This window comes from Lissotriton helveticus, chromosome 1_1, assembly GCF_964261635.1.
Source record: "Lissotriton helveticus chromosome 1_1, aLisHel1.1, whole genome shotgun sequence".
Taxonomy (NCBI): Eukaryota; Metazoa; Chordata; class Amphibia; order Caudata; family Salamandridae; genus Lissotriton; species Lissotriton helveticus.
In genome coordinates, this window is record NC_136057.1 from 1,183,076,787 (window position 1) to 1,183,103,811 (window position 27,025).

Consider the following 27,025-nt stretch of genomic DNA (forward strand, 5'->3'; position numbering starts at 1 on the left):
AGGCAGGATAATATTCACTACATGGCCTCCTCAAAGGTCTAAAGCTGCTGCTGCAATGCCAACGGTCCCAGAAACTTGGGATGAATCAGTACTAGAGCTAGGATGAGTTCTAAGGTAGGAGACCAAAACCATGACTTCGAGGTACCCTATTATCCACGGAACTGCAATTGGTGAGAGTGGTGGGCAAAGGTGAACTGAGTTTGAAGGACTTTTGCTACTTTTTCTTTAACTTACTTGATGATTTCGAAGATGACTTCTCTCAGGACCGGCCTCAGGAATTAGGATGTGTCCGTGTACTCAACACCGACTGGGATTGGGCTTTCTTGGCCTTTCGGAGGTGCTCGCCAACATAGAGCTTGGCCTTGTGGCCCTGGGGGGCCTTCGGGTTCATCAAAGAGATTTCACTGCATCAGTCACGGGAGGTGCCCATACACCAGAGACAGAGCTCATGGGGGTCCGTCAATGACATCTGTTTGTGCCAATCTTTACAGGGTTTGAAGCCTGTCATAATTGTTGGAGACATGTCCCTTGCACCCTGGTAAAAAAATCAAAACATTTGGAAAAAACTTGACAGTCCGGCCTGACAGCAAAGGGGAACATGTATGAAGATGTGGATAAAAAGGAATTGACATCAGTAAGCAGAGGCGGTGTCCCAGTGTCACTTCTGGGGAGGGACGGGCCCAATACGGAGCTCCATGATGCTACCTACCGGCGCAGGAAGGAATTGCTGAGAAAAACCTCAGCATCCAGTCTGGCACCTGGGGGTATTCACAAGGTGAGGAATGTGGGGTGAGAAGTAATCATAAGAATGTAATGGTTTTGTGGGGCGTGGCTTCGGCACCGTTAAAGATGGCCGCCTGACCCGGAAACTCCGCCGCACCGGGATAAACTTTCTACCGCGGGTACATATTTCCGTGCCCTTTTTCTAGACGGACATTGAATTCCAGCAACGGAACATGACGCTCACCCGCTGAGCGTCTTTACATTGCGAAGAGGGCTCCAACTTGCCTCCTTTTCACCGTGGTTATGGTTTCCTCAGTGCGCCCGCCATTTTGAGCACCGCGCTGCAGCCTGTTAAGGATTCTACATGCTCCGGTGGCATTTTATTCCAGTCAGCGCATACTTGCTTCAGAAGGTGACATGCTACTGAATTCTCTAACAGAACGCCACAGTAAGATACCTGCTGATAGGGGGGCGGAGCTTGCCAGCGTCGATGCAAGACGTGTGAGCGCTGAGCTCCGCGCAATCACCCAATAAATCCTGAAAATTATCCTGCCTAGACGGACTTTAAGGGTCACCAGGGTGTGGGTACGACACACGGACCTTGTTGCTGCATTCGGTTGGGCCGCCGGCGGGAATCGCCCAAAAAATGGAGTGATTGGTGAGCCCTCGAGCGTCTGGCGATCCAGGGCCCAAAAGCAGCGGACTTGCCTGTGCGCCTGGCCGGCGTGCGTGCCCCGACGTGCGGTCAGTGGAGGAGCGGAGACCCGGGGGCCCTGGGTTGCCCTCCGAGGGGGGAGCGGCGGACGGCGAGACGCAGCACCATCAGAGCGTCCGGAGGAGAGATACCGAGGCCTTTGCTCCGAACTGCTGCGGGTACGCACAAGACCTCGAGCTACCGCCGGTACTGGGAGCGGACATTTTATCGCGCGCTGAGCCCATTTTGGCGGTTTGGCGGCGACCTTCCCTGTGACCATCGGACGCTGTCTCTGCCACCTGGGCGCCAGCCTCGGAGCCTGTGTTCCCCTTCTTGAATGCTGAGACACTCAGCGGGACTTTTACTACCTGTGCTGTGTGTTTCTCGGCGGCACCGGGTCTCTCCCCCCCCTCCCCACCTCAATGATAACTACAAACTGCTCAGAGAGGCCTGAAGGAGTCGAAGTGCGGGAGCACTACCGCCGTGCAACAGCTAGGGGTGATCAGCCTGGAGTGGGGGGCGAGCGCCTGCGGGAGCACCTGCGGAGATCCTAGCTCCTGAGTCTCGGACAGTTGAGTCACAGGCCACCTACAACCCCCCACCCAGGGCACCGCGTCGCGGTGTGCCGGTGTGGTTTGCGGCATCCTCCGGGAGAGCGTGCCATTCTGAACGTTTCAGTCAGTGGGGAGCTGCAGGATCCGAGGTGGACCGTGAGAGGGGCGCCTACGCATTACACGAGGAGTTGGGGCGCACTGGGCGGCCCACAGGGTCTAATGGTGGCCCACCTCTGGTGGACGTAGACTGCAGCCCCGGGGATAACTGTACACCAGCGCAACTCGACACACGTGGCTGCGCTCCCCGCAGAGGGACTGCTGGCAGTTACCGCGTTTCCTGGGAACCGGGAGCTTGATCTTCCTGCCAACAGAGAAGTGAATACCACTACGACGGGGCGGTGTCGCACTACTGGCGAGGACTAACGTCTGCACTCGGTGGGTGGCGGCATAGCGACTGCACTGCTCGGTGAGAGTGCCACTGTGATACTAGCGTCACTGGTCGACGCACCTATAAATCCAGAGCCCGCGCAGAGAAGCGGGACGTCGACTCCCCCCGGCACGCAATATGGGCAAGAACGATAGGACCCAGACTAAACTGGCGTTTGACCAGCGCAGGACAAAGGTACCTGAGGACTCAGCACCTGACCATTCTCCTGGGAACAAAGGACCAGAAAGCACAATGTATACTGACATTAAATATATGCTGGTGTCTATGGAGAAGGGACTGCAAGAAAGCATGGCATCCATTGGTACGAAGATTGACGCGCTCACCTATCGTATGGATCGCATGTTGGAGCGAGTTGATAAACATGCGGAGAGGCTTGACATGTCGGAGAGACGTATCACTGAGGTTGAAGAGGCGCAGACAGAGTGGGATAAGGACCGCAAACAGTTCTCCAGACTACTACAGGTCATCCAGGAAAAGTCGGAAGACTTGGAAGCCCGCTCGAGGCGCTCGAACATACGCATCACGGGGATTGCGGAGACGACACAAACAGGGAAGATGGAACTATTCGTGGAGAAACTACTGATCACCCTGCTGGGAGATGATGTCTTCTCCCCGATGTTTATTGTTGAGAGAGCTCACCGCACGCTGGGTCCGCAGCCGCGCGCGGGAGCACCTCCGAGGCCGATCATAGCGAAACTGCTGAATTATAGAGACCGCGATACGGCGCTGAGGGTGGCCAGAGACAAAGGGAAGCTACAATTCGAGGGCATGGATGTGTCCCTGTACCCTGATTTTACGGCGAAAGTCCAGGAGGAGAGACGGCGCTTTGCTCCGTACAAGAAACAATTGCGGGACCTAGGCCTTGACTACGCAATGCTGTATCCGGCAAAATTGCGGAACAGACGAGGGCACTCGCACTTCTTTACAGATCCTAAGGAACTTCAGAAATCGCTCAAGGAGTGGTCCAAGGAACAGAGGAACAGCCCAAACCGACGGTCCGGAGACCAAGAAGAAAGTAGCCACCTGGACGAACAAGAATAATCTCCCGAATGTTCTGCTGCACTGCCCGCTTTCGGACGCTCTTGACTCTGAGCAGAGACATTCTTGTGGAACTCTGCTTTGTCATGACTCCTTAATGTGATGAAGCACAGTGGAAGGGAGAAGGCTACGTCCTGTGGTTGGACAGCGAACCATGATTAGGTGAGATCATTTCATTATGCATACACCAGGTGACTAACAGGTGACCTCCATGGTATAGTGTGGGGCAATGTCTACGCATAATTCTTACTACACACTGCCATAGAACCTTTTTTCTTAGAGATATGTGACGGGAATGAGGAGGGGTCCGACTGGGAGATGCCCTGTATCGTCACGTACTGAACCCTGGCTTGGCCGCCCGTTGATGGACATTGACTAGGGTGATAGCGTGTGGGGTCTTTTTTGCACGGTATTATGTTGCTGCACTGTTGTGTGATTCTTACGGCGACCTCTGCTCTAGCGCTTATAGCTCTGACTGCCCCTAGGTGGGCTTTACCTGGGAATTCTCAGGGAAATTTTGCAAGTTCGGAGTTGGAGGTTGGGATTGGGTCCTGTCAGGCCAGGTTGGGGGAGGTCTGCAGTGGGTGGGGGGGGAGTGTGTGTTGATGGGTGTTGCTGTTTTGCACAGGGGGCATTGAACGTTGAGCCAAGCAAAATGCTGTCCGATTTTACATACAGGAGAACCACTGATGTTGACAGCGGCCCTGGCACACTGAAGGCTTTGACCTGGAATGTGAGAGGGCTGAATGATTACCACAAACTCAGGAAGGTGTTAAACTACCTTTATAGGCATCACATTGATCTCGCACTCCTACAAGAGACACACCTCCCGCCTCAGAGTACGATGCTCACTGCTAAGGGTATTGGGGGCAACAGTCTGGCAGCGGGTTTCACCACACACTCCCAGGGGGTACTAACATGGGCCAACCCTCGATCCCAATTAAAACTGACGTTGATTGAGGCGGACTCAGGAGGTCGCTATCTGATTGCCCGATGCATTGGTAAAGAACACGATCTCATAGTGGTTAACATATATGGGCCCAATTACGACCACCCTGAGTTCTACGCGGCACTGGCCGCGCACTGCAGATCCTATGCTTCCTCTAAAATGCTCTGGGGGGGGGGGGATTTCAACTTTGTGTTCGACCCGGAACTGGATAGATCTAGGGGGCCGCCTCGTCAGCCGGCCGCTGCAGCCCTCCTCATGCAGACAGAAATGGTTAAATTCGACCTTTCCGATGTTTGGCGGTCCAAGCACCCCACACAGGGGGGGTATACGCACTACTCAGCCTTTCACAACATACATACAAGAATTGATTGCTTCCTGGCCTCGCAATCGGTGCTTAATTGCGTCTGGAGTTGTGTGGTACTGCCTCGTACGCTTTCAGACCATTTCCCCCTGCTCTTGACCCTGGTAGTCCCGACGAAAAGAATTCCTCCATTTACGTGGTGATTTCCCCCTTACTCCCTATTGGACGAAGTGTTCAGAGGGGAATTGGCAGAAGATATAGATTCCTTCTTTGAGACTAATCTGGGATCTGTTGATAGTTTCCAGACTATTTGGGACACATTCAAAGTTTACATCAGAGGGATGGCTATGGCCAAACACTCTAGTGTCCTTAAGGCCATTAGACAAAGGCTGAAACACCTTGAAACCCAAACGAAGGGCCTGAGACGAGGCAGCAGAAAAACCCGGGTGCGGAGGTCACGGAACAGTTCAAAACACTACTTGCTGACTATAATGAGGAGGCAGATAGGGAAGTGCAGCACATGGGCAAGTACGCTACAGCTCGGACGTACGGGGAAGGGGTCAGGCCTAGCTCAGTATTAGTCAGACTAATGCGTCAGGAAAGGAGGCCTCTGGTGATTGATGAGTTGCTAACTGCTACAGGAGATGTGCTCACAGATGAGATGGAGATTATTGACGAGTTCAAAGGTTATTATGCTGATCTCTATAAATCAAAATCCTCCCAGATGGAGGAGGAAATCGAGGATTATCTCAGCTACATCAGGATGCCCTTCTTGTCTGATGCGCAGAGGGAATTCTTGATGACGCAAATCCAAGAGGATGAGATACGGGAGGCGCTGGGAGGGATGCGTGCTAGTAGTGCCCCAGGGGCAGACGGCCTCACAGTGGGCTTTTCCAAGGCGTTTATAGACAAACTAATGCCACACTTGATTACCCTGTTTGATGACATTTGCAACGAGGGTAGTATGTCCGCCTCCATGAGTGAGGCACTGCTGATCACAATTTTGAAACCTGGGAAACCTTCCAACACTTGCGGTTCCTACAGGCCGCTTTCCCTGATAAACGTAGAATCCAAGCTGTATGCTAAGGTGTTAGCCACGCGGCTGGCTCTGCTTGTCCTGGACCTGGTGGCACCAGAGCAGGCCGGCTTTGTCCCAGATCGAAATCTAACGTATAATATCCGAACGGTATTGGGAACAATGCAGCACGTACGGCAGGAAAATAAAGCGCTAGCCATATTCCTTGATATGGAGAAGGCATTTGACTCTGTGGAATGGCCATTTATGTTGAGAGTACTGCGGAAGTTGGGACTGGGTGAACCTTTCCTGCAAATGCTGGGGGCATTGTATTACAAACCCACGGCCAGACTACGGATAGGGGATACTGTCACCGACGCCTTCGAAATAGGCAGAGGAACAAGACAGGGGTGCCCCCTCTCCCCTCTATTATACGCGCTGATTGCTGAACCCTTGGCATGTGCGATTAGGGAATACCATGCTTTAGAGGGTATCAACTTTCCGACGTACAGAATAGGTATCTCCACGTACGCAGATGACACATTGCTGTATGTTCGCGATCCGGAAACAAATCTCAAATCAGTACTTAGAGAGGTGGTAAGGTTTGGGGCCCTCTCAGGGCTGAAAGTTAATTGGGCCAAATCAGTAGCGTTCCCGTTATCCCCTGTTACCAGACCGTTTGAGATGGAATATCCTCTGCAGTGGTCCACGGAACCGGTTCGATACTTGGGGATACAGTTACATACAGACCCTGAAATACTGATTCGGGAGAATTACGGGGCTGCTTTTTCCAGGCTGGTGGATGACGTTGAAAAGTGGTGCAAACTTCCCTTGTCATTAATGGGCAGGATCGCCATCATGAAAATGGTGGTTTTACCACGGTTCTTGTTTCTGTTCACTAATATCCCGGTGGTCCTCTCCAAGGTCTTCTTTAAACAACTGACACAGGTACTCATTAAACTTGCATGGGGGGTAGACAACCTAGAATTCAATGGAAGGTCTTAACACTACCATACAAAATGGGGGGCCTGGGAGCTCCGGACATGGAGAGATATTATAGGGTGGCACAGGCGGCCCACCTGCATTCATGGATACACGGAAAACCAAACACCCCTCATGTGATCCTTGAACGGCTGTTCGCGGAACCTTTACCGTTGCCGGCTACTGTCTGCCTCCCGGTTGACCGCAGTGTCGGTAGACTGGACTCCATAATGACCACGAACCATGCTTGGCATGAATTGACGCAGGCACAGGGCTGTGAATTGCTGTATTCCCCACAAATGCCAATTGAATGGGCAGTATGGCTCCCCCTACTAAAAGAGAAAGGGGTCACGAGAGCACTGAACAAGTTGGGAATCTCAAGGCTAGAGGGCCTATTCATTGAAGGGGCGGTGAAAACGTGGGAACAAATACCCCCCGCAGACAGACGCCTCACTCTTGACGCGCTTCCAGTATCATAGAGTCCAGAGTGCACTGCAGGACCTTTTGGGCCCTGGCCTTGTGGAACCACCGGAGGTACTGGAAATTACATATGTGATTAAGACGGTGTCCTCTCGCAAGCTGGTTACTAACCTCAATAAATTGGGGGTCCGGCGCAAACAGCTTCAATATTCCAAGGCTAGAACGGAATGGCAGCATGACCTCCAAACACAGATAGACGACGAGATGTGGAAGTATTGTTGCACCAGCACCAAAAGACTGTCTCTGAATGGGAGGCATAGATTGGTGCATTTAAAATATCTGCATCGTGTCTACTATACCCCAGAGAGGCTGCACAGGTACGGGCTGCGGCGATCTGCGGAATGCGAACGCTGTCACGCGCAATTGGCTGATTTTTTCCACATGGCATGGGGCTGTCCTGGCATCAACAAATTTTGGGTGGAAGTATTCGCGGAACTTAGCCAGATATTAGGCGTAGAGATAATAGCCAACCCGGTACTAGCACTGCTGGGATACTAAAAAACACTGCCAGCGGCACTACGACGCCTGGTGGACATGGCTTTACTAATGGCCAGACGTGTCGTGGCCATTTGCTGGATGAGGGGTCCGTTACCTACAAAGAAGAGATGGGCCAGAGACATGCTGTATTGCTGCACTCAATCTGAAGTATTCAGTGAATTGCTCCCGCCTAAGAGTCGCCCCAAGAACTTCTGGAGTCTGTACCAGACATATGTCCACGCCAGTGAGGTAGAGGAGGAGACAGAACAGGGTGGGGACACTGATGAGCTTGCCGCACCTGAGGAACATGCTGGGGGGACTGATTCTGGGGATGGGGAGAACACAGAGTAAAACCGGAATTAGGACGGAGGTGTTATGAGTCAGCAGGGGGTGCGGGACCGAAGCGCACGGAACTCACCAAGGGTGACAAGGGGATATTCTTCTAGGGGTGCTTTGAGAGGGACTGCAGGATTGGGGTAGAAGACTAGAGCCTGAGCGGGGTACTCGTCTCCCCCCTCCTATACCTAAAGGAGGGTAACTAGAAAATACTTCTCTGGGACGTAGATTGGACGGGCGGACTGCTGGCAAGTTGCGGGTCGGGGGATTGTTGGGGTAGAATTTAGGGGTTTTGTTTCAAATGAAGGATGTGTTTGTCCTGCGATATGCTGGGTTTGGCATGACAATTGTTTGTAGTCAAGCGAACGTATAGTAGCAGGTGATATGAGATGATATTACGGCCGTGACACTGTTGATTTACCTGGAGATCTTTTACATCATGTCCTAATTGAACGCCGCCGAGCCCCCGGGATGTGGGCTAACAGGCTGTGTAGAAATTTCCTGGTATGAGTGGATGTGGTTGTTGAACATGAGCTGCCGGCCCCAGGGTTGTAGGCTGCACAACCTGTACAGCATTTTGCAAAAGAATAAAGGTTTTTGAAAAAAAGAAAAAAAAAAGATACCTGCTGATATGGATATCTTTATTTTGATACTTTTTTTTACTTTCTGACTGATGCCTCTTTTACTTCAGAGCTCCAATTAATCTTGCTCTAATTTATTTATTTATTTATTTATTGGGACATTTATTGAGCGCTGCGCTTACGCACACCGGCGTGTCCACGCGCTGAGAGTGGGAGTAGACAGATGACAGGGAGCACAAAAACAACACGGGCCATTATTTGCTATAAAGATAAGTTTTTAATTTTGCCCGGAATCTGGCCTCATCTTGTTCCAGACGCAGGTCCGTTGGCAGTTTGTTCCAGTAAGTTGCCGCCAAATATCTGAAAGACCTGCCTCCCATGCGGGCCTTCTTGATTCTTGGGGTCCTCAATAAACCACCCCCTGTTGATCTAAGCGCCCGTGTTGGTATGTACGCTTTGATCAAATTCGTCAGGGGGGCGGGTGCCCTGCCATTCAGAATACGATGACAGGTACAGAGGGCTTTATGCTCCACTCTTCTCCTTACGGGGAGCCAGTGTAGCTGCTGGAGGGCCGCCTTAGAGTGCGCCCTTTTTGGCAGTCTGAGTATTAGCCGTGCAGCCGCATTCTGCAGCACTTGCAGCCGGGCCATGCTTTTTTCTGGCGCCCCCAGGTACAACAAGTTCCCATAGTCCGCCCTAGCTGTTACCAGGGCATGAACCAGGGTTTGACGTGCTTCCAGCGGGAGTAGGTCCAGGACCTTTCTCAGCTTCTTCAGAATCCCGAAGCAGACTCCCACCACCCGATTAATCTGGGGGCCAAAGGTGAGCCCTACGTCAAACCACACCCCCAAATTGCGCGCCTCTAGGCACGGGGTAGGGGTGGGGCCAAGGCAGGAGGGCCACCATGCCGGCGACCAGGCAGACTGGGCTCTCCCTACCACCATCACCTCTGTCTTGCTGCCGTTCAGCTTCAAGCAATTGTTGGCCATCCATTCGGCAAGATCTTTCATACACGAACGGAAGCCAGCGGCAGCAAGACAGGGCGCCTGCGACAGGGAGATCACCAGCTGCGTGTCGTCGGCATAAGAGACCAGTTGGAGGCCATGACTCTCCACGATCGATGCAACAGGCGCGACATACAAATTGAAGAGGGTAGGGCTCAAGGACGAGCCCTGCGGCACGCCTTGGCCCAGAGGCACCCCCCTAGAATAGCAGTCACCCTGCCTGACTTGAAAACTTCTCTCATTGAGGAAGTCTTGGATCCAACAATATTTCGAGAGTATACTATGGGAAAATGTTTCATTTGAGCTACGCAATGCACCATGTCATTTAAAGACTTTTTATGGATGTCTCTGCATCAATAATTCTTAAAATTTGCTCCTTTCCAACATAATTCTAGCTGTGTTAGTTTTGCGACATTTAAACAGCGCCACAGTTTTAGGAGCCTCCTCTCTGCAGACGACAGCTTTGGTGGCAATAACATCCCAGCTACGCCACATAGTTGGATATCATTAATTTCTATGTGTAACTCACCTTCATCATTTGTACATTGATGCCTCTTCTCATGATGTAACTCAAGACCATTTTTACTTGACGTCATTGCTCACAACTATAATGGAAGCTTTTTGATATCTCAAGTGCCTATTTTTATTAATCTTTTGTGTATATTACAAGCTACAATTGCCTATTGAGTTACACATTACTTTATATGTGCTGCTTGCGTATCATCTATATGTGGGAAAGTTGCCTAAGCCACAATTTGTGTTTTTACCTAAAAATCATCCTATTTCGTCACCCCCAATTTCTTCTTCAGTAATTATTCCATCTCATAACATAGAAGGGATGGCATGCGTTTCCTCTAATCGTTCTATTTCATCACAAGCGACTGCTACAAAATCCTCACCACCTTTATCATCCTCCAAGTGTCTGAAGCAGAATCCTCCATCTCCTGACAAATCGTCATCTTTTATCTCTTTAGAAGTATTACTGGACGAAATTTGAGCTTTGCGTCCTTCTGTAGAGGAAACTAATAGTAAAATGCAACTCTTGGAGGAGAAGTGGTCTACAATGGAGAACAGGGTATCTTCGGTAGAGCAGCAACTCAACATGATACAAGATACTTCTCAGAGACTTTCTTCCTTAGATCAAGAGGTTCGTGACCTTCGGCTTCATACAGAAGATTTGGAAAACAGGAATAGAAGGAACAATCTACGTATTTACGGTCTACCTGAAGCCCTAGAGGGTGAGGATCCTGTCGCCTTCTTTTCCTCCTTCTTGCCGGAAGCTCCTGGATATGCCTTCTTTTACATCTCTCAGCATTCAGAGAGCGCACAGATTGTGCCCACATTTGTCGAGTTCTGCATCGCTCGCAAAGCCAAGAGGAGTCATTATTCTTTTTTTTAAGTCTACCGACTTACTTTCAATTCTCTCTGCAGCTAGAGCCAAACAACAACTTTCTAGGCTTGGCCAGACGGTGTATATTTCTCAAGACGTATCCAATGCAACAGCAAGAAGAAGAAAGGAGTTCCTTAATCTTCGAGCCCCTCTGCGATCTCTTGGTGCTCGATATGGTCTTTTTCACCCCTGCATCTTGAAGGTGACTTACTAAAATCAGACTCGGTCTTTCCAAGACCCAGCGGAACTTTAGAAATGTATTCACTCTCATACTGCAACTGCCATGGATACTGCTGGCCTTTTCACTGGTTGACTTTCCGGCATTCTTCATATTATAACTCTTTAGCCATTTTTACAGTTATGGCATGGTTTTGTTCTATGTTTTCTTTAATATTGTCTTAGAATTGTTTAATATGTGGTTTATTTCTTTTCTCTGGAAATTATTCATGCTTAATTACATTAGTTGTTGGTGTTTTTATCAGATGCTCATTTTCTTTATATCATCTCATTGTTAACTATTGCCTTTGTATTTCCATATAGGTTTGTTTGTCTTAGTAACCCATAGAACAAGTTACTTACCTTCGGTAACGCTTTTTCTGGTAGATACAGTATCTGCCTGTGGATTCCTCACCTTGTGAATATCCCTTTGCGTCAGCAACATTCGGAAATTCTTTTCGTAGCCTCGCGCCGGCGTGTACTTGGACATCATAGAGACACGGCATCGCACGCGACTCCGCTGCCGTCACCGACGCCTATAATAGGCCCACGCCGGCGTGATGACATCAGTTCTGCCCTTTTTTCCGTGCCTTCGAGCCACACGGACAGACCAATGACAGTAGAAATGTACATAGTATACACAGTACACGATAGTCAAAATAACACACACAGTGTGAAGCAAATGTAAGCACACATTTGAAATAACACATTTTCTTGACCAGAAAACAAATACAAAACAGATATTGTGGTATAGAAGAGTGGACAACGGGGAGGCGGGTGGGTCAGTGAGGAATCCACAGGCAGATACTGTATCTACCAGAAAAAGCGTTACCGAAGGTAAGTAACTTGTTCTTCTGATAGATACATCTGCCGTGTGGATTCCTCACCTTGTGAATAGATTCCCACAGCAGTCCCCACTCCTGGAGGAGGGTGTCCACTCTGCTATACCAGGAAATCCTGGAGGACAGAACGCGCAAAGTGGCCTTCCCTCCTCACCTTGGAATCCAGGCAGTAATGCCTCGCGAAAGTGTGGAGGGAAGACCAAGTTCCTGCCCTACAAATGTCCTCTACAGGAACACCTCTAGCCAATGCGGAGGTTGAAGATTTAGCTCTTGTAGAATGAGCCCTTCTACCCTCTGGTGGTTCCTTACCGGCCAAAGAGTAGCAGATCTTTATACAGAGGATGATCCATCTTGACAAAGTTATTTTATGGACCGCTCTTCCTCTTTTGCAGCCAGCAAACCCAATGAAGAGCTGGTCATCCAACCGACAGTCTTTAGATCTGTCCAGGTAAAAGGACACCGCCCTTTTGGGGTCCAGACGGTGTAATCTCTCCTCCTCCTTGGAAGGGTGTGGGGGAGGATAAAAGGTAGGGAGAGTAATGGATTGACCAAGGTGGAAAGGAGTCACCACCTTTGGGAGAAAAGCAGCCCTGGTCCTAAGAACCATTCGATCAGCATGAATGGTCAAGAAAGGGGGCTTGGAACTAAGAGCTTGAAGCTCACTTACGCTACTTGCTGAGGTTATTGCAACGAGGAAGACTGTCTTAAGAGTCAAAAGCCTCATAGGAAATTTGTGAAGAGGCTCAAAAGGAGCACCCATTAAAAAGGTCAAGACAAGATTTAAGTCCCACTGACGCACAATAAAAGGAGTAGGAGGGAACTTATTTGTGAGGCCCTTCAAAAACCTTAAAACTACAGGAGATTTAAAAAGAGACGGCTGGTCAGGCAAGCAGAGAAATGCCGACAGCGCTGAAAGATAGCCCTTAACAGTGGCAACAGCAAGCCCTTGCTGCGCCAGAGAGAGGGCAAACTGGAGAACATCAGACAAATGGGCTCTCAAAGGGTCAATAGATTTCTCCCCACACCAAGTGACAAATTTTGACCATCAATAAGAATAGATGGGGTTAGAGGAGTCACGCCTGGCTGGCAAGATGACATCCACCACGTCAGGCAGGAGAGAAAAGGTATTCAGGTTGCCCCGTTCAATCTCCAGGCATGAAGGTGTAATGTCTGGAGGTGGGGGTGAAGAACCTGCCCCTCCATCTGAGAGAGGAGGTCTGCCCTGTGAAGGAGACGGAGCAGCAGGTGAGAGGAGAGGTGGAGAATATCTGTATACCACACCCTTCTTGGCCAGTCCGGGGCGACCAATATGACTTGGGCCCGGTCTTGGCGAATCTTCCTCAGAACCCGAGGAATCAAAGGTATGGGAGGAAACGCGTAAAGGAGTTGTCTTCTCCAACTCAACTGAAACGTGTCCCCCAAAGCTCCTTGCATCGGATACTGGAGACTGCAGAATGACAGGCAGTGAGCATTCTCGCGAGTGGCGAACAGGTCCACCCGAGGGGTCCCCCACATCTGAAAGATGTCGTGAACAACCTCCGGATGGAGCCTCCACTCGTGGTCGGCAGAGAACTGCCGACTGAGAACGTCTGCACGTACGTTCAGAACTACGGCCAGATGATTTGCCATCAGACAAATCTGATGGTCCTGAACCCAGGACCAGAGACGCAGAGCCTCTCTGCAGAGACACTGCGACCCTACACCTCCCTGCTTGTTGATATACCACATCGCGGTCGTGTTGTCCGTCAGGACTTGAACCGACTGACCGCGAAGGGCAGGGAGGAAGGCCTTGAGCACCAGACGTATTGCCCGCAACTCTAGAAGGTTGATATGAAGCAACCTTTCCTCTGGAGACCAAAGACCCTTGACCTACAGATCCCCCAGATGAGCACCCCACCCTAGAGTGGATGCATCCGTTATTACTGTGGCCACCGGAGGAGGGAGCTGAAAAGGCTTCCCCTGAGACAGGTTGCCTTCCACGCCCCACCAAGACAGATCCGCTGCAGCTTCTCTGGAGATCCTCACTGACTCCCTGAGATCTCCGTTGTGTTGATACCACTGCCTGCGGAGGCACCACTGGAGCGCCCTCATGTGCCAGAGTGCATGGTTGACCAACAGAATGCAGGAAGCCATCAGACCGAGCAGACGAAGGACGTTCAGGACTGGAACAACCGCTCCATTGTAAAACAAAGGAATAATTTTCTGTATGTCGCGAATCCTTTGAGGAGGAGGGAATGCATGACATACAGTTGTGTCCAGTACAGCACCTATGAACAGGATGCGCTGGGAGGGCACCAGGTGAGACTTGGGTACATTTATCGAAAAACCCAACCTGTACAACAACTGGGTTGTCTATTGCAGATGATGGAGCACTCTCTCTGACGACTCTGCTTTGATCAGCCAGTCGTCCAAATAGGGGAATACAGGAATCCCCGACCTTCTGAGATGCGCTGCCACCACCGCCATCACCTTGGTAAAGACTCGAGGTGCAGTAGTAATTCCAAAAGGAAGGACCGCAAACTGATAGTGTTGCGATCCTACCGTAAAACGGAGATACTTCCTGTGCGACTTCAGGATTGGGATGTGAAAGTACGCATCCTGCAAGTCGAGCGACACCATCCAGTCTTCTTCTAGCAGCGCTTGAAGAACCTGAGCACGGGTGAGCATCTTGAATTTCTCCTGTTTCAGATAGAGATTCAAGATCCTGAGATCCAGGATTGGACGAAGTCTGCCATCCTTCTTGGGAATCAGGAAATACCGGGAGTAGCATCCCTGACCCCTTTCCTGCTCTGGGACCACCTCTATCGCACCCTTTTTTAATAGAGTCTGCACTTCCTCCTGTAGAAGCAACAGATGTTCCTTTGTGCAAAAACCTTGGCAAGAAGGCTAATTGGGGGGAAATTCCCGAAAGGGAAGGGCATACCCATTTTCTACAAGATTGAGAACCCAAAGATCTGATGTAACCGATTCCCAATCCTGTAGAAAATGGGTAAGCCGACCCCCCACCGGACCCACATGATCCTGAATGGCGGATCTAGGACTGCTTTTCTGAGGCTGGAGGGTTGGAGGAAGTGGAGGAGGAAGAGGTTTGACGTCCACGAGGAGCGCTCTTTGCTTTCCCCTGTAAGATCTGTACATGGAATTTTGCTGCTGTTGTTGCTGCTGCTGACTTTGTCGGTAATTCCGAAAGGAAGAGCGACCAAAACCCCTAAATCTCCTGGCCGAAGAACCTCTGATCTGGAGACCTAAAGATTTAGCAGTCGCCCTACTGTCTTTAAATCTCTCCAGTGCCGTATCAGCTTTCTTCCCAAAGAGACCAGATCCATCAAACTGCAGATCCAGCAAAGTCGCCTGAACATCTGCCGAAAAGTCTGAGGATTTCAGCCAAGCCGATCTTCTAGTGGCGACAGCAGTGCCCATGATACGTGCCACCGAGTCCGCAGTGTCCAGACCACTCTGTATCACTTGGCGAGCCGCTGCCTGTGCATCCGAAAATACCTCCTCAAAATCCTTCCTGTTGGCATCAGGAATCTTAGGAGCTAAAGTACGCATAGTATCCATAAGGGCATGCACATACCTCCCCATCAGACAAGTGGAATTAGTACCCCATCAGACAAGTGGAATTAGTAGACTTCAACGCCATGCTTGCAGAGGAGAAGGTCTTTTTAGCCACCTGATCCTGTTTCTTTGCCTCCTTTTCACCGGGGACCTGAGGAAAGGCACTCACATTCTTTTTGGAACAGGTTGCTTGAATGACTAGACTCTCTGGTGATGGATGAGACGTCAAAAAAGCAGGGTCCTCAGGTGTACCTTCTTGCCACACTCTTATATACTGCAAGAGCTGACAGTGGTTTTTTCCACACCTCCAAAATGGGTTCCGTTAAGGCATCATTAAACGGAAGCAATGGTTCTACCACAGAACTAGGCGAATGCAAAACCTCCGTGAGAAGATTGGATTTAAACTCCACTGTTGGCAAAGTCAATTGGAGAAGTACCGCAGCCTTCCTCATCACATTATGATAAGGCTGGACGTCCTTAGAAGGTGTATCAGAGCCTGATGGTAACTCCCACTCCGGAGAGAAATCCAGGCTATCAGCGTCAGCCAGTTCATCAAAACAATCCTCCTCCAATTCACCTTCCTCAACATCAGGATGCGACTCCATATACCTTCGCTCTTCCAAAAGGCGATGAGCTTCCCTTCTGGACCTCTCCTTAACACGCCTCGCAGCCGGATCCACCAACGGCTCAGACGGAGCCGGGATCGACGTCGGTATCGAATCCGATGGCCCAGCGGGATGCTCTCGAGGTCGTTCTGGAGCGGGTGTCGCCGGAACCGGCGTCGACGACCTCGGTGGAGCCGGAAATTGCCATGGCGGCGTCAGAGCCGGCATATAGGACATGAATGGAGCAGGAGGATAGGAGTGAGGAACTCCCATATTGAAGGCCAGAGGACCCATGGGACCCGAAGGTGCGCCAGAGGGGTACCACGCCCTTGAAAAGACGCCATACATAGCGTTAAAAAACGCCGATGGGTCCTGGCCTGGGGTTGGAAAGGGAGGTTGCAAACCCTCAGGCTGGTCTTGTGGAGGGTTCGTATTCGGCTCTTCGGCAGGCGCAGAATCCACATCAACCTGAACCTCTTCCTCATCTCGGGCCGGGGACGGCGCCGGAGACGGATTCGAAGCCGGAGTCGGCGACTGCGCCCGCGACTCCAAAGGTGAGGCCTCACCTTCAGGATCTGAGACATCCAGCGTAACCACCTTAGAACGTACCTTCTTCGGTGACCTCGAGCCCGAATCCTTACCGGAACGACGTCGGGACTCATGCCTCCTCTTCTTATGCTTCCTCTTCGACTTCGAAGCATGGTCTGAAGCGGACCTCGAAGACGACTCCTCTCGAGATCCGGATCTTGACTTCGACCTCGACCTCGCTCTTCGAGAACAAGACCTCAAAGATTTTCCTTTTCCAGCCTTCAGCTTCGCTACCAGGAGTTTGGTCTCTCTTTCCCTCACGGTCTTCGGGTTCATCTTCCGACAAGACGAACATCCATCCACATCGTGATCAGAGCTCAAACACCAAATGCAGTCCTCGTGCGGGTCAGTAATGGACATCATTTTCCCGCACTCCCTGCAGGGCTTGAAGCCGGTCTTCTTTGTCGACATCGTCGAAGAGACAAGAAACAAAGAAGCAGAAAGTGGTAACAAAAAGGCAACAAAGTACCAGTTGGCTACTGAGATTCCCGAAACCAAGAGCGTCGACGACGCTGAAAAAAGGGAACTGATGTCATCATGCCGGCGTGGGCCTATTATAGGCATCGGTGACGTCAGCGGAGTCGTGTGCAATGCCGTGTCTCTATGACGTCCAAGTCCACGTCGGTGCGAGGCTACGAAAAGAATTTCCGAATGTTGCTGATGCAAGGGGATATTCACAAGGTGAGGAATCCACACGGCAGATGTATCTATCAGAAAGGTCCTTATCCTTTTCCTCCCCCGTCCAGATGCGATCCGGATGTCTTTGGTTTGGGTGGTTCATCTTGTCATGTGATCCTTGCCCTGATGTTTCTCCCTTTGATCCCTTCAGGTATGTTTTATCAGTCATCCTTTTTGGATATGTACTGTGTCTCCTTCTCTTTCCCCTATCTCTCTCTTTCCCTTTCCTTCTCCTTTTCCTTTTCATATAATCACACTTTTCTCTTCCCTGTTGTCACTTGATTTTTTCTTTTTCTTCACATATCTTCCCTTTCTTTGCTGTTTTTTCTCTTTACTATTTTTCTCTCTAATGTCACTCTAGGAATTTGCTATTTTCTTAATTCTCCTTTTCCATATCTATTTCTTATTTTATGCTCATTTGTATTTTTCAATTTATACTGTTTATACTGTCATGATGTTAATTTTTTCCATTTAGAGTTATCACATGGAATGTAAAAGGTTTTAATAATCCTATAAAGAGGCAGAGAATTCTTTCACATCTAGCCTCATATAAACCTGATTTAGTTTTGCGCCAAGAAACTCACTTGTCTGATGCCGGAGCTCTCAAACTTAAGCGTAATTGGGTTGGCTCAGTATCTCCCACCGATACAAAAAAAGAACAGGGTTGTTATACTATGTCATAAAAATTGAATTGTTCTGTTGTAACGCAACATATTGATTCCGATGGTAGGTGGATTCTACTCAAATTACTAATTAATAATGTCCCTCTCACTGTGTTTAACATTTATGGTCCACGTCAACCTGATCCCACTTTTTGGCCTGCCATTACAGATAGGTTTTTTCAACATAAAGACTAATTTTTTTATATCAGGAGGTGATTGTAACCAAGTCATGGACCCTTTTATTGATCGCAAATCCCAGGTACGTTTTATTCCCCATAAAACACAAACAATTTCTTCATACTATTGCACAGACTCCACTAGTTGATGCCTGGAGGCTATGTAATCCAGATCATTTGGAATTCTCTTTCTTTTCCCCTCCACATGGATCCCTATCTCGGATTGCATACATTTTTCTTTCAAAATCCTTGGCCCAGAATCTTGCTTCTTCCTCGATTGAGCACATTTTGATTTCAGATCATGCTCCAGTAATCACTGATTTTGATTTACTTTCTCTCCTCTCTAAAACGTCTAGATGGAGATTTAATAATTATCTATTACAGGATCTGTTTTTTTCCTCCTCTTTTATATCCTTTGCGGAAGAATTTATTTCTATTAACAACAATTCTTCTATATCTCCTGTTACGGTATGGGATAGTTTTAAAGCAACAGCCCGTGGGTTTATAATTGACTTTGTCTCTAAGAAAAAGAAACAGTTCTCCAATAAACATAAAGCCTTGTTGTCTTCCATTAAACATTTAGAGCATCAATTCTACACTTCCTCATCAGACTCTACTTTGCAGGATCATATATGCGCTAAGGTGGAATTTAATAAAATCTCTACTGATAATGCTTCCTTCACTTTGCTTCGCAGCAGTGCTCGATACTATGGTGGTCGAAATAAAGTTGGCTCTATTCTTTCCAATTATTTAAAATCTAGGAAAGAAAAGACATTAATTGATTCCATTCACTCAAATGATGGTATACTTCTTTTCAAAGATCAGGACATATTAGCTGAATTTACTAAATTTTATAGCATCTTATATACTCCTGAGTCACCCCCATCGGATTCATTTATTGATGATTATCTTCATTCTTCTCCCCCTCCCTCCTCTTCTAATCTGGATTTTACCTCTTTAGACACAGATCTTTTATTACAGGAAATCTCCTCCTCTTTGAACTCTTTAAAGAAAAATTAATCTCCCGGCCCTGAGGGCTTTTCTGTAAAATCTTCACTTTTCTAATTTGTTATTACCAACACTTTTTAACCTTTTCCAACATTTCTGTTCTACAGGAGCAGCTAGTGGTACCTTTCTAGAATCCTCTATCGGTCTTATCCATAAAGATGGCAAAGACCCCGAATTTTGCAAAAATTACCGCCCCATCTCATTAGTAAACATTGATTATAAAATATATGCTAAACTCTTAGCTTTACAACTTGTTTCCTTTCTTCCTCATTTGATCGGTCTTGAGCAATATGAATTAGTTAAAGGTAGGCTAACCTCTGATATTTCTCGTCTATTTTTCAATGTTTTTAATAGGGCCTCATCTTTATCTTTCCCTCTCGCAGCGATCTCCATTGATGCAGAAAAAGCATTCGATATAGTAGATTGGTCCTCTCTGACAAAAGCGGTAACCCATTGACCAATTTATATTTTATGCACGTTGTGATATGAATGGGACACCTTATTTGCAACAGACATATTAACCCTTTGCACTACGAGTCAACATTTCTTAGACAAAGCTTTGGTCTCTCTCCAGGAAGAACGTTAATTAGATGAGTTATCTTGACATATTTATTGCTGGAACTAGGAATACAGCACCAGCTGCTTCTAAAACAATAAACATGGTGCCCCCACCCCAAGTCAGAGCCCAGTGCTATGGCATCGATCGCACCGCCCTGTTGCCAATTTTGAAATCAAATAGTGACAACATCTCCTTTAAATCTTCTTAAAATCGGCAAAGGAAGGGATTAGACATCTGGGAACCCCTAACTACCTGGCTGGATCCGACTGGCCCAAATGGTTAACTTGTCTATTTGCTAACTTAAGGATCCCTTTCCCTAATTGGCGTAGCTTAAAATTAAAAACAACTTAGGGTTGAGTTATGTTCTCTTCCTTTTTTCTTTTTCTCCGGCTGTATGTAATTCTCTTTTTCCTTTCCTTTGTTCTTTCGCCTACCCATTGTATAATTTGTTTGGTATCTACTATTATGTCCTTGAATTGTATTTCTGCACAAGGGGTGGTGGGGGTTGATAATGTTGCATCTCTGTAATAATGCTTTGGGAAAAAAAAAATCTTCTTAAAATCTCCCAAAAACCCAGAATTGCTCTAAGGAAAACTGTGGTATGTAGGATTTTTTTATGTGATTGGCACTGGGGGGGGAAAGCTTGCCTTATACAACTGCAAGGTCACACTTCAGGCATTAATAGGGGTAGCAGTTTACCACCATCCATTTTATGATTGTATTACGAACCAGTAGGATTTACACATACCACAGATCATGGAGGGGCAAGCAACTAGAGGCTAATACCTTGGAATGTAAAAGGAATGGCCAGCCGTCTTATTTCAGTTTCTCTGTTATCTCATGATTTAGGTCTAGGATAACCTGCTTTGTTCCACACAAGTTTCCGCTGTCGCAAACTTACTATACAATTGTATCTGTTTTGATATGTAACTAAGAGGACAATCTTGTAATGACATGCATACTTTGTAGAGCAGACTTGTCCTACGCTCTTTGAAAATCAAGTAAGACATCTTTAAAAAAAACACTAGTTCTATGAGTAGACGCAAAGTACATGCACATTTGTGGCACAGGAACACACCCAGCCATATTACAGTTGACCCATGTAATGGAAGTGAGAAATAAACTCAAGAAAAGATGTTGGCGTCCACAAAAACAACACATCAAATACTTGCCATGTGTTGGGAGTATTTTTATGTGACAGGCCTGTGTGAAGACAATATGGTTAATCCCATTGTATGGGGAACCACTACATTTACGGGGCGTGTATGCTTCCACCACTGCACTGCAACATTTGTGCATGGAATTTGGCTCAAACTCCCAATTAAGTTTGCTCCTTCCCTCCTGCACCTGTGGCCTCAAATGCCAGGACGAGACATTCGGAGAGGGGGCGGCTCATCAGTATGCTAGGGACTACTCATATTTTTTATCTCTGCACAAATCGACGAAATTCACAAAGCAACGAAATTTTGGAACATTGATAAGTGCTGTGTTTTCTGAAAGTAGCTCTCTTTCTGGGGCATTTGAAAGACGACCTTTTTGTGATAGGAAGTGCTCTCTTATGTAGAGGGCTTTATGTGCTAGCCTGAAATATTTAAAACAGACAACCACTGTCACTAAGTCTGCCCAGGACTAATGCCTTCCGTTTTTGGAGATTAAAAAGATAAAACATCTGGTTTGAAAGCCTCAAATGAAAAAAAAGATGTCTTGGTGACATTAATAATAGGGTTGTTTCTTTGTTAGTTCTTAATCAAATGTAGTTTTTAATGACTATGTGTCATCCAAATTAGTACAATTGACAAACAGTTTCTTAAATTGGTAGCACAGATGGAAGGTTCAGCATCAATCACAAATAAAACTTGTGTATCATCTGCATGAATCAGACAGGAAAAGCCAACCTGTTTGATTAGATTCGTTAGAGGTGTCCTAAATATGTTAATCAGAATGAGGCAATACTGACCCTTGCTGAACACGACAAATTAGCAATCTGATCTTTGATAAGTTAGATCCAAGTTCAACTTGAGTTTCTTGGCCAAATAAAGAAAACTGCAGAACCCATTTAGGGCTGTATACAAAATGCTGTATGCTGTACCCCTTTTTAGGTCTTGCACCTAGCTGTGCACTGCGCAGCAGTGCTCGCGCAGTGTGAGACATTTAGTGAGGGAATAACAGGGAATCTGAGCTGACCTAGGAATCCCACACGCTCGGGTGCGCGTAATAGACACCAATAGGCCGTCAAGTGGTTTCAATTATTGTGCCCAGACACGGGCGCGATACTTGAAACCGAAACCAGGGCTCGTTTTTCATTACTATTTTTACTTTTAATGTTATAAGTAAAGCGTGGGCGCAGCAATTATACCAAAGGTAAAGAAATGGATTTTTTTTCTATTTCTTTACTTTTGGTATAATGGCGGCACCCGCGCTTTACTTATAACATTAAAAGTAAAGCGCGGGTGCCGCGATTATACCAAAAGTAAAGAAATAGAAAAAACATCTATTTCTTTACCTTTGGTATATTCGCGGCACCCGCGCTTTACTCTTAATCTTATAAGTAAGGCGCGGGTGCCGCGATTATACCAAAAGTAAGATATAGATGTTTTTTCCTATTTCTTTACCTTTGGTATAATTGCTGCACCCGCGCTTTACTTATAACATTAAAAGTAAAGCGCGGGTGCCGCGATTATACCAAAGGTAAAGAAATAGAAAAAAAACATCTATTTCTTACTTTTGGTATAATCGCGGCACCTGCGCATTACTTATAACATTAAAAGTAAAGCGTGGGTGCCGCGATTATACCAAAGGTAAAGAAAGAAATAGATTTTTTTTTCTATTTCTTAACTTTTGGTATAATCGCGGCACCCACACTTTACTTATAACATTAAAAGTAAAGCGCGGGTGTCGCGATTATACCAAAGGTAAAGAAATAGATTTTTTTTTCCATTTCTTTACTTTTGGTATAATCACGGCACCTGAATAGGTCTCGCATTACTGAAAGTTTGAGCTATTGCCGTTGCATTATTGTTTGCAACAGCAATAGCTCAAACTTTTAGTAATGCAAATGCTTGTTTAATAGTAGTTGACGGCATACGGTATCAAAAGTGGCTATTATGTTGAATAATATCAGAGAAGCAGATACATCCCTGTCAGCCTACAGGCGTACAGGATCTAATATGGCTGTACCCGCAGGTTCTGTGCTGCATCTTGACTTGACTCATAAGAAGGAGACTTTGAGAGTCTACAAAATAATTAATTTGGTTAAATACTACCCTTTCTAACATTTTGGCCAGGTGAGGAAGCTGCAATACCAGCCTAGAGTTCGCTAAACAAGTTGGAATGAGAGTTAATGGTTTTTTTTCTTCATTTATTTTAAAGCAAAGGAATGATCCTTGCTCTCTAACTCTTTGAGACCTATTCCTGACTGAAGGGAAGAATGAATGGCTTTAATTATTGATTTAGAAAGGAGCAAATACTTTATTTTGTAAAGATGGGGTGGGCAATGGAGCCCAATTCGACCCTGGTGGAAGTTAGCCTCTGCATCTTTGATGACCTTGTTATATTCCTTGTTGGCTTTGCGCCAGGTCTATTTGGAATAACTATGTTACCACACTCGTTCAAGTTGTCATAATTTGTTCAACATACTTCTAAGTCCTGCTGAAATACTGTTTTTAGATTTATTTTCCCCTGTATCTACTTTTGTCTTTGTGGGTAAATTCCTCATCACTGTCCATGACAATCATAAACATCTCAGGGTTTTTCGTAGTATTTCTTCTAAGTCAAAAAATCCAGCACTAAAAGTTCTGTATTAAAATGATTGCATGATTAGATCTCTGTTTGATGACTTATGAGTTTTTCGACATAATATGCAGTGTAATCCCACCGAAGGGGAGGATACAATGGTCTATCCAAGATAACTCCCTAGGTTGAATGGCTGTCAGTCCTAATCCTCATTTTTAGCGGCAATGACCTTGAGGACCTTTTCCATGGTGTGAAGGGTGTATCCACAAGAAGACAGAGTACTTAACTGTAGAGATGTGATGCTCAGCCTCCTGGAGCCAACCATCATGCTTCTCAAATGTATGAGCGATGAAGTCCATCCTGCTGCACATGGTGTCCATTTTTATTTTGAAGGATGTCAAACTGTTATGCACCACTACCAGCATAGCTTTCATCCCTGTTGAGTCCGAGAGTGCCTCTGAGGATGAGCTAGCGATGTTCAGAGCCCCAGCGGTCGACTGGACTCAAAATGAAGTTTGGATTGGCAGCTGTCAGATTTGCCCATCACTGCGTCGACTGTGTAATGCCTGCAAAGATGGCCAGGAGAAATGATGCAGGCACCATTATTGGTGAGGTAGTTGCAGCTGTCTGGTAGCCAGGCTGGACAATGCCTTGGCAAGAGGAGCCATGTGCTGAACAACCGGGGAAAAGGTTCTGCCTCATCCCTCCTTGCCAATAGGGAGAGGAGGGGCATGAGCAGACTCGAAAGTGCAGTAAGAGTACAGCTCCTATCCCTGCAGAGCATGCAAAGTGCTAGGGCCAGTATAGAGTGCAGTCAGGTTGTCCGGAATAAGCAAGGGGAGACAAACCCCCCCTCCCCAGTAGCTGTCCAGGGCAGTCACATTAAGGCGCCTTTAAGAGAACCCCAATCTGAAAGTCACCAAGGTTTATCGCAAGTGGGTGAAGGATAGCAGTCAACTAGGCCAGCAAGGAAGGGACAGGGTCCCGATTAACTCCCACATGGGCACCAGGGGTGATGGGGCACAAGCAGGCTCCAGCCCCTGGGCACCTCACCAGCACCAGATCGGTGCAAAGGCACCCAGATTTATAGCCCAACGTATAAGTTCCCGACCTGTCCCGCACCTCACCGTGGGGCAGGTCGCCACCTGCGTGGGTCCAGGCAAGGTGTGCAGAAGGATGCCAAAGATCCCCCAGGCCCGACGATTGCAGGAAGTAACTATTCCAGTGGCTCCCGGCTGCCTGATGCGCCCAAGGCACACTTACTTGATAAAGTGTGGCTGCTCTCAGCAGGTGCCCAGCTACTTCCGGTGTCCCCTGCTGGAGCAGACCGCATCACTCCGGCCCAGTCACCCGCTCCTGTAAGCTGCCTCATACTCTCGGGGGGGGAAGGGGAGGCTGCAACGGCCACCCAGTCATCGTTCAGCGGCGCTCAATGCAACATTTTTAGGAACAAAACATCACAACATTGATTCCTATGGGAAAAAAGTGTTAGCGGTTTCTCCGGTAAGTAAACAACTTACGAGTGGGAGTTTTGGGGGTTAGGGCCAAGGTTTGTCAATGTCTAGAGAGGCACTGAAATTGCACCACCATCAGCACTGGGCTGGCGGGTACAGAGTGCAGGGGCCCAACATTAGTCATTGGGGCTAAGGAGGGCCTTCAGGTCATGGGCTGTTTACGATCAGACCACTCGAGTGTAGGAGCAAAGCTCCTGGGGTCAAGGTCAGCACTGCAGGCCAACAATCAGCACAGGAGCTGCACCTCCAGCGGCACAGGGTCGCACAGGTGCAGTGTGTCAAGCAGACGTCGGGGACCCTTGTGGATTCCAATGGAGACCTATGGTTCGGCAAAGAGGCTGCAGGCTTGGGGAGGGAGACATCCTGAAGGCGACCACCCGCTGGAAAGGTGAGTTGAATTCTTGGAGGACGCCTGGACACTATCACTTGGACCACCCAAAGCCGTGGGATTTCGGATGCAGGGGTGTCTTCTGGCATTGGGTCTGTTTTCTAGCTCCGATCGCAGTCAGGGGGACCCTTCAGGTTGAGGCTGCAGGCGTCGTCTTGAAGCTTGAGGGAGGTCGGGATCACGAGCTCCCAGGCCAGGATCGCTGGGGAGACCTCCTTGTGGTGTTGGGCCACTCAATCTCGGCCCGTGGACATTGGGTGCAGAATGGTGCAGAACTGAGGAGCCGCCTGGGTCCAGGTTCTGGTCTTGGAGTCTTTGTTGAGCAAATCTGGTGCTCATGGGAGACAGAGTCTGTAAGATGAGTGCAGGGCAGCACCTCCAGGCTCTAGGGGGCTGTTGGCCATGCCGGTTTCTTTGCTGTAGGCAGATCAAAGTTGGGACAGGCCGGTAGGGCTGGGGCCAAAGCAGTAGGTGTCCTCTTCTTCCTCGGTCAGCACGGCGCTTCAGCCCTTCTTCTTTCTTCCTCGAATCTGAGGAGGCAAGGTTTGGGGTCTCCCATAAATACAGGGGTGAGCAGGTCAGGTCCAATAGGTCCCTTCCTTGGGGTGAGTTCACCCCCTATTATACCACCCTCCACAGGGAGGGGGGCATGAGCCTCTTCCCAATTGGTCGGGTCCCCTCATCTCCAAGATGGAGGGGACTGAGATGTGTGCTTCACCTCGCCTCCCCCACCTGAGGGGTGGTGTTGGCAAAGGTGGGCACACCTCTCCTCCTTGCTCTGTTTTCCCGCCAATTCTCCTGCCCAAAGTGTGGATCAGAACTGGTGGTAGACAGTTGCTGGGGAAGCAAAAGGCAGGGACAGTTTACAAACGCGGCAGGCCTTTGAAGCTTTCCCTGTTGTGAACCCAGCCCATCCTAAGGGGGGGAGGCATGACACCTCTGCCCAGGGTGGGCTTTGTTTCTGAACCCAGAGAGCGGAGGCTTTCTACCCAGTGGTCCAGAAATCTGCCTGGTGGAAGCAAATGGCGGACAGGAACCACACCAGGTCTGGTTGTTTTTCAGGGGGCATCTCTAAGATGCCCTCTGTGTGCATTGTACAGTAAAGCCCACACTGGCATCAGTGTGGGTTTAATTTGCTGAGAAGTTTGCTACCAAACTTCCCAGGTTTCAATGAAGCCGCTATGGAACTGTGGAGTTTGTAATGACCAACTCCCAGACCATATACTCTTTATGGCTTCACTGCACTTACAATATCTAACAATGGACTTAGACACTGTAGGAGGACAGGGTTCATGCCACTGTACCCTTACCTGAGGGCTAGTACACTCTGCTAGAGGGGTGATTTACCTAGGCTTAAGCAAGGGGGCTGCAGGCATGGCAAACAGGGATGTGTGCCATGTCAACTCTTCACTTCGCTCTGCACCAAAACATACAGCCTGCAATTGCAGTGTGTGTGTTTTATGTTTCAGGGTCTCTAAGGGTGCCCCAATGGGTGCTGCAGCCCTTAGAGGCCTTCCCTGGTCACAGT

At 48.2% G+C, this 27,025-nt stretch overlaps 1 protein-coding gene across 2 annotated transcripts in view; it reads right to left on the reverse strand.

Moving 5' to 3' along the window:
• Positions 1-27,025, reverse strand: part of CCDC146 (coiled-coil domain containing 146) — a 950,534-nt gene that overhangs the window by 103,320 nt on the left and 820,189 nt on the right. The gene's annotated exons all lie outside the window — the stretch shown is intronic.